This window comes from Stenella coeruleoalba, assembly GCF_951394435.1.
Source record: "Stenella coeruleoalba genome assembly, chromosome: 12".
NCBI lineage: Eukaryota > Metazoa > Chordata > Mammalia > Artiodactyla > Delphinidae > Stenella > Stenella coeruleoalba.
Window position 1 is genome coordinate 44,036,158 of NC_137158.1, and position 9,086 is coordinate 44,045,243.

At 36.6% G+C, this 9,086-nt stretch overlaps 1 long non-coding RNA gene across 2 annotated transcripts in view; it reads right to left on the reverse strand.

The window, feature by feature from the left end:
• Positions 1-6,865, reverse strand: part of LOC307195135 — a 29,345-nt gene extending 22,480 nt beyond the window's left edge. For both annotated transcript variants that reach the window (XR_013830726.1, XR_013830727.1), the window contains exons 1-2: positions 6,771-6,865; positions 4,741-4,815 (exon numbers count right to left, since the gene is read on the reverse strand). This is a non-coding gene — a long non-coding RNA (uncharacterized lncRNA). The remainder of the gene's footprint in view (positions 1-4,740; positions 4,816-6,770) is intronic.
• Between the last annotated feature and the right edge of the window lie 2,221 nt (positions 6,866-9,086).

Below are 9,086 nucleotides of genomic sequence, written 5' to 3' on the forward strand. Positions count from 1 at the left end.
CCAAAAGGCAGAGAGAAGAAATTATCCCTCTTAAGAGGGCAAATGACATTCCTCCCCTACTGTAAATTTTCTAATAAACTCTGTGAAGTATATTTGCACTGAGAAACAGAGCCCATTAATAATTACTATGATTCAGGAATTATTAATAATAATTATTAAAGTGGTACCTATGTAAAGTAAATTAGGATGATGTTTAAAACTCAAATGCCTTACTTGGCAATGTTATTTTTGTATAATATAGCCTGCTTATAACAAACTTCTCATTTTCTAATGATATTAAAAGAGAAAACTTTTATTTTGCTTTGACGTTTGTAAACAGAAGTACTTTCTAGCTGCAAACTAGTTCTCATCGTATCCTGTCAATGATTCAACAGGAGACATACACACACACACACACACACACACACACACACATGCGCACGTGCAGAGGGGAGGGAATAGTATATAAATTTGTAATTATTAGAAAGAAGAAAATTGTGACTTTTAATATGTAAAAAGTATCTAATGAAGGTTTGCAAGTGAACATGCATGGTATCCCAGTGCTAAAACAGAAATCCAGCCATCCACTTATGACCGTGTGCTTGTACATATTCACTTATTATGACTATTGAACATGATTGCACTTTTTGAATCACATTAAACACCTTTATCAAATATTTCTGTCATTGTTATTCCTCTTATGGGAATTATGTTTTGTTCTATCCTACCATATAACTTTATAATAAACTCTAGATTGTAGGCTCTACTCATAAAAATATAATCCCCATTCCATTGAGAGAACAGATCCAGCTCCATTTTACTTCATTGTTTATAAGTCAGATACATTCATTATTATCATTCATATGTAGATCCAAGAAGAGTCCTTGTAGGTCCTTTGATTTTCATAATAAATATCAGTGCTTTATAAGTGTGAAGTAAAAACTAATTAAGACAGTCTAGCAGCTCCTTAGTGTGCTAGAGTGTATCCTTCTTTTGAAAAACAGTGCCTACCTTGTTTGTTTTAATTGTATTGATAGTTGGTTTACAATATATATTAGTTTCAGGCGTACAACATAGTGATTTGATATCTTTATAGGTTATACTCCATTTAAAGTTATTATGAAATATTGGCTATACTCCCTGTGCTGTACAATATATCCTTTGTGCTTATTTATTTTATACAGAGTAGTTTGTACCTCTTAATCCCCTTCCCTTATCTTGCTCCTCCCCCTTCCCCACTGGTAACCACTAGTTTGTTCTCTGCATCTGTGAGTCTGTTTCTGTTTTGTAATATTCATTCTTTTGTTTAGATTCCACATGTAAGTGAAAGCATACAGTATTTGCATTTCTGTTTGCCTTACTTCACTAAGCATAACACCTTCCAGATCCATTCATGTTTTTGCAAAGGGTAAGATTTCATTTTTTTTATGGTTAATATTACATTGTGTATATCTTGGCTATTATAAATAAGTGCCTGCCTTTTAATAAATGGAATGAGAATGAATATAGGGCTCCACCACTAAGTTGTGGGGTCTTTTGTTATGCAGCAACAGGTAATTGGAACAGACTTCTCCTCTACTAGAAACCACAATTGGTTCTAGAGCAGGGCAGGTCTCTGTGTGAATGACACCTCAACTACACAGCTTTTGACCTTCCATCCTCTGGGTGTGACTGGCCTTACTCCCAACAATTGGAAATATTCATATCTAGTTATAAGGTAGGAGCTGGAACAGACAATTCCCCTTCTGTTAAAAAAAAAAAAAGTTACTATTTGATTTTCTATTTGCTTTAAGTTCTGGCGCTCTCATGCCCTTACTACTTCTACTTAAGCTAGAGCTGTGCCTTTGGCTCTCAGATCAGCATTTGGAACTGGCTAGCTACTGCCAGACACACTGATGATCTGGCTGAAACTCCACATAATACCCATTCATAATTACCTTTCTCCTTGCTCAGCCTCTCTGATGGGTATGCACTGAAGCCAGAATACTACTAAAATACATTAAGACAGAAAAGAAGGTAATCAGCTTTGGATGCTGTCTTAGTTTGCTGGAGCTGCTATGACAAAATACCATAGACTTGGTCGCTTAAACGACAAACATTTCTCACAGTTCTGGAGTCTGGAAGTCTGAGATCAGGGTGTGAGTATAGCTGGGTTTCTAGGTGCACATGCAGAGAGAGAGAGAGAGAGACAGAGAGAGAGAGAGAGAGAGACAGACAGACAGAGACAGAGAGAGAGACAGAGAGACAGAGAGAGAGAGACAGAGAGATAGAGAGAGAGACAGAGAGAGAGAGACAGAGAGAGAGAGAGAGAGAGAGACTTATAAATGGACTTATTCTCTCAAGAGGGTCAGACCCTCATGACCTAATCTAAATCTAATTATGTGCTGAAGCCCTTTCCTCCAAGTACTTATCACACTGGAGATTAAGACTTCAAGATATGAATTTGGGGGGATATAAATATTTAGTCTGTAACAGATGGTATGCAAGAGACTGCTGTCCTTAGAAAGGCCTGCTTGCAAGGTTGGCCCTTGGGTGATGTTGAAGAACTTAGATTTTGGGATTGCTCCAACCAATCCCTTACTCATAAGAGGGGCTCACTGCGCTTGAACTTTTTGAGCAAACAATGTGGTTTATGCTGAACAACTGCTTTCCTTCTGAAAGTCTGGAACTTTGGTATGTGCTCAAGCCGAGGGTGCCCATGTGACCAGCCCCTAGTGGAAACCCTGGGTAATGAGTCTCTAATGACCTTCCCGAGTAGACATTTCACACCTGTTGGCACAATTTGATGCTGGAGGAGTTAAGCATTTCCTGTGTGGCTCCACTGGAAGATGACTAATGGAAACATGCACCTGGTCTCCTCCAGACTTCACCCCACGTGCCTTTTCCCTTTGCTGATATTGCTTTGCATCTTTTCACTGTAATAAATCATTGATGTGACTGTGACTATATGCTGAGTCCTCCTGGTGAATCACTAGACGCATAGTGGTTTTGGGGACATCTGATGGCAAGTAGAGAACCAAAGAGAATCCCTCCCCCTCACCAGCCCTTCAGCAGACACACCAATATTCCAATTAAGACTGTTGCTAGAAAATTTTAAGATCTTTAATGAAAGGAGCTTTGGATTTTTTTATTAATTAATACCAGTAACATGCAAGTTTCAATGATTTATAGGCTTGCTTAACTTAACTGTCTTCATTTCTTGTCTGCTTTTCCTAACCTTGAATCACTCCTCAATCTACTTCAATGAGATTCTTTCTCAATCACTCTGCTGAAACAGCTCTGGTCCAGCTCACCCTCAGCCTCCATCCTGCCAATTGTCACTCCTCATCCTTCATCTTGCTCCCTCAGCATCATTCCCCTCTCTCTCCTTGAAATACTTTCTTCTTTGGGTATTGAAATACTTCCATTTCCTGATTTTCCTCTAACCCCTCTATCTACTTCTTTTCTGTCTCCCTCCCTAATTTTGCCTCCTATTTCAAAGCTTCAGATGTTGGAATGGCTTGGCTCTGAGCCGCCTTCTGTTCTTTATTTAGACGCTCTTCCTAGTCTCATGGCTTATAGTCTCATGGTTTTAAATATCACCCATAAACCGATACCACTAAAATTTACATCTCCGCATTGAATTCTCCCTTGAGCTCCAGACTCTTATATGAAACCACATAGTCTGGCTCTCTGCTTAGAAGCATAAAGGCTTTCAAACTTGGAATGCTCAAAGCAGGATTCCTGATTCTTTGTCCCAGTTTTCCTATCTCTGTCCAAATCTCCTATCTTCCTTTCTTGATAAATGCCATTTATCAGGGACATTTAGCATCTGCTCTGCTTCAGGAGCTACCCATCATTTTTATTCTTAGTAATCAGGGTTCCACTCAAGAACATCACCACGTAGTTCTTTGGCTCCAGTGGGGTTCAGGTGTCTGTATTGTACCCTAGAAACTCCTGATTGGGACTCTTTAAACCCATGCTCTTAAACTTTTGTGAGGATACAAGACTCTTTGAGAATTTATAACTATAAACCCTCTTGGTAAAATAAATGTACCCACATAAATAAAGCTGTATATATATGTTTTATATATTAATTTATCTATTATATATTTATATAATTATAATGTATATATGTCTAATGGATATATAAACTTTCAAATGCATTAAAAGATGATATGGAAAAAGAATCAAAATCATAAGAAAGGATAGTTTAGGTATGCTAGAGTAACAAGTTAATTCCAAAAATCTGTGTTTCCTTTGCTTTGCTTTCACAGGATACATGTCCACTGCTGTGTTTGGCACTTGTCTCTTATACCACACTTTCAATATGTAATTAAAATCTGCTCTAAGCCTAGTCTTAGCCACTATCATCTCTTGCCTGATTGGCAAGAGCCTTATAATGGTCTCCCTGCTTCCATCATTGTCCCTAACCATAATCAGTTTTTGTTACTATGGAGTATAGAGTAGGGGGTAGGGGAGTGAGTGCAGAAAGTAGACTGTATGAATGAGAATCTTGGACCTGACCTGACCTCTAACTAGCTCTGTCAATTACCTTATCTTTAAAATGATGACCATTATAGTATCTATTATAGAGTCATTGTGAAGATTACATAGATTGATATATGTAAACATAAAACATTTGGATAGCATCTAGTACAAGAAACACTTAATGTTAGTAATTATTATTACGGTATTATTCAGGGTTCTCCTGAAAAACAGAACCAACAGAATATATAGACACATATTTAGAAAGAGATATATTACAAGGAATTGACTCACATGATAATGGAATCCGAAAAGTCCTGAGATCTGCAGTCCACAAGCCAGAGACCCAAGGGAGCCAATAGGTAGCACCTAGTACAAGAAACAGTCAATGTTAGTAATTTTTATGGTATTGTTCCAGTCCAAGTTCAAAGGCCTGAGGACTAGGTGAGCTAATATTAATAGTTTAAACTTCAGTCCAACTTCAAAGACCTGAGAACCAGGAGAGCCAATAGTGTAAGTTCCAGTCTGAAATCTGACAGGCTCAAGACCTAAGAGGAGCTGATTTTTCAGTTCCAGTCTTAAAGCAGGAAAAGACTGATGTCCCAGATCAAACATTCAGGCAGGAGTTCTTTCTTACTCAGCCTTTTTTATTTTATTCAGGTGTTTAATTGATTAGATAATTGCCACCCATATCAGGGAAGGGAATCTTCTTTATTCAGTCTACCAATTCAAATGTTAATCTCATCCAAAAACACTCCACAGAACTCCCAACACTGAATTCTCCCTTGACTAGATCATTAGGTGCCCAGAATAATGTTTGACCAAATGTCTGGGCACCTAATGGTCTAGTTAAATTGACACATAAAATTAACCATCACAATTACGATTATTATTAATCCACTCCTCAGCCTGAGTCAGCTTTTAAAAGTGTAAATCCAATCACATCACTTCATTTCCTAATCTAAGTCCTCCAACAATCTCCCATCACATTCCCTACACACAGACACACGGACACAGACACACACACACACCTCTGGCTCTGTCAAAGAGTCCCATCTACACTGATGTCACAGGCTTCTTCAGCCAGGTTCTTTATAGTTAGATATCTCAGGTTTATCAGATGCTCCTCTACAAGGCCACCCCTTCAATGCCCATTGACCACCAACTCCGAGAAATCACACCAAGCTTTCCGAGTTGCCTCTTCAAATCATTTCTCACTACTCTTGAGGCATAAAAAGACTAGCACCACCCCCATGAGACCACAGCACCTCCATGTTTCTCCAAATAAATCCTCTCTTAAGCCTTCAACTTCCATAATTAAATTATTGGTCTTTGTTTATATAGCCAGGAGGTGGATGATGTGTTGAGTTCTTGGATACTTGGACACTTTCTTTGCAAGTTCTGCAGATGGTCTAGCACTTTACTATAGAATAAGGGGTCAGTTATCATCTATTCTCTTGAGACCCCAACCAAAACTGATAAACAAAGGGTCCCATTTTATATCTTATTATATAAGCATTGCCACATTCTTTCCAAAGTGGATATTTTTCACTGTCACCAACAGTATTTGAAGATGTCCATCCTCACCAGTATTGGATGCTTTTATTTGTCAACTCTATACTTCATTAATAGCTAAAAAACTACTAATAGAAATATCCCACTTCTTTTATTATTTATGTATACATATGACCTCTTTGTCTAAAGTATGTACAGTGTTTACATATTTATATATAATTTAAAAGTATAATACCAATGAGCTTAGACAATTTTTCATTTCTTTTATCTTTTAAGTTATGTTTATAACTTAAACATATGATTTTTAACCAAAGACAAAATAATTTAAGTCCTATATCCAGTTACTTATGCTAGTCTTGGCGTTTCTTTTGTGTGCTTGTACGAAATACGTACATTTCCTTTGTAAAACTTCCAGAAATTTATTTTCAATATTTTCTTTTTTAACTTATTATTTTTTTTATATCACCATAGTTTATTTATAAAAACTGAGAAATTAACAGTGGTATAAAACTACTAAAGGAAGTCTGGACTTCCTTGATATTTTATCAATAGATTTGCCAACTAAGGTCATTTTTCTTTTCCAACATTCCAGGACACAACATTACATTTATTTGCCATATGTATCACATAATTTTTTTGCTAATAATAAATTACCACATAATTTAGCATCTTAAAATTACACACATATTGTCTCAAAGTTTGTGTGGGTGAAGAATCCAGATGTAGATAATGTGCAAGGATAAAGTTTCAACAGAAGGCTCAAGGAAGATTACCCTTCCAAACTCACATGATGGTTAGAATTCAATTACCTGCAGTCTGTTGGACCAAGGGCCTCTGTTCCTTCCTGGCCATTGTCTAGAGGTTGCATTCAGTTCCTTGCCATGTGGGAAAGTCACAGTTCCTGCCCACACACATAAGCAGGGATTAGAACACAAAGTGGTATACCAAGAAGTGGGGATCATCGGGTACCATCTTAGAGTCTACCCGCTACCTCAGGTATTCTCCCAATCTGCAACACTTTCTCAGTCTTCACTTATTTTTCATGCACTTTACCCTTTTGAAAAGTACTGGTCAAATATTGTGTAGAATGTTCCAAAATGGATTTGTCGCATGTTTTCTCATGATTATGCTAGTGATATGGATTAATTTATACACTTATATTTATCTAAGTTTGAAGATGAGCAAAGCTGAACAGTATGTTATTTGGAAATAGAAATGTAGAGAGAAAAATAATAAGAAGAAGTAAAGGAATGATGAATAGAGACTTCAAAATAATAAAAAATAACACCTTCAGTGGGTAGGGAAGAGGATGAAGTTGGGGATATGCATACAGGGAATATTACAATATTGCTAATGTTCTTTATATTAAGCTCAGAAATGACTTCTCAAAAATAAACTTTTAAAATTTAAAACAGTTTTAGATTTATAAAACAGTTGTGAAGACAGTACAGAGATATATTTCAGAAATATACATACACCCGACACACATTTTCACTTCACCATTTTTTTTTTTCTTGCGTTACGCGGGCCTCTCACTGTTGTGGCCTCTCCCATTGCGGAGCACAGGCTCCGGACGCGCAGGCTCAGCGGCTATGGCTCGCGGGCCTAGCTGCTCCCGTGTGCCCTGCATCAGCAGGCGGACTCTCAACCACTGTGCCACCAGGGACACCCCACTTCACCTATTTAACCATCCTCTTTCTCAAGCCCCTGGTAAACACTAATCTGCTTACTATCTCTATAGTTTCCCCTTTTCCAGTGTTATATAAATGGAATCACACAATATATGGTCTCTTCAAACTTCTTCTTTCCTTTAGCTGAATGCCTTTAAGACTTGTGAAGTTTATCTCACTGTGCATAAGTTTGCATTTCCCTAATGGTCAAAGGTTTTGAGAATCTTTTTATGTGCTTACTATATGTATATATCTTCTTTAGAGAAATATCTATTCAAATTATTTAACTATTTTTAATTGGAATATTTGATTTTTTAATTTTTGAGTTGTAAGAGTCCTTTATATATTCTGGATAAGACACTCTTATCAGCTTTATAATTTACAAATATTTTATCCCATTCTTTGGGTTGTCTATTCACTTTCTTGATAGTATGCTTTGAATCACAAAAGTTTTAAATGCTGATGAAGTTCAATTTATTTTTTCTGTCACTTGTCCTTTTGGTGTTATAAACTAGAAACCATTGTTTAACTGAAGGTCATGACAATTTATTCCTATGTTTTATTCTAAAATTTTAGCTTTTATATTTAAGTCTATGTTCCACTCTGAGTCAATTGGTATATGGTGTGAGGTTGGAGTCCAACTTGCGTGTGGATATCCACTTGTCCTAGCAACATTTGTTAGAAAAATAATCCACGTTGAATTGTCTTGGCAAACCTGTAAAATCAACTGGCCCAAATGTAAGGATTCGTATTTGGTAACTAAATTCTATTCCATCGATCTATATGTTTAGCCTTATGCTAGTGCCACAATGTCTTGATTATCATAGCTGTATGTGAATTTTGAACTCAAGAACGGTAAGTTGAGTACTCCAAATTTTGTTCCTTCTCAAGGTTATTTTGATTATCCTGGATTCCTTGCATTTTCAATTAATTTTATATCAGCTTGTCAATTACTGAAAAAAAGAGGCAACTGGAATTTTGACACAGATTCATTGAATCTGTTGCTCCATTTGGAAAGTACAGTTACCTTAACAGTATTAGGCCTTCTGATCAATGAACCTGGGATTTTTTTCCCATTTATTATGTCTTCTTTATTTTCTTTCAACAATATTTTGTAGTTTTCTATGTACATGTCTCATGCTTATTTTGTTAAGGTCATGCCTAAATATTTTATCCTCTTTGATGGTATTTTATTTTATTTTATTTTTTAGTTTACTCAGATTTTATTCTGTTGTGAGGATGGAAGTGACAACTCCTGAGCTCTTTTTTTTCCCCAAAACTCACACACACACATAGAGATAAATAAACTGACACCAAGCATTGTAAATGGATGACCACAACAAAAGCAACAATGATTGCAATTACCAAATGTGAAACATGCTCATACTACGTCATGATATTGACATTCAGTCCAGTAATCCTCCACTGTAACAGCTCCTTTACTTTGCAGTGAAA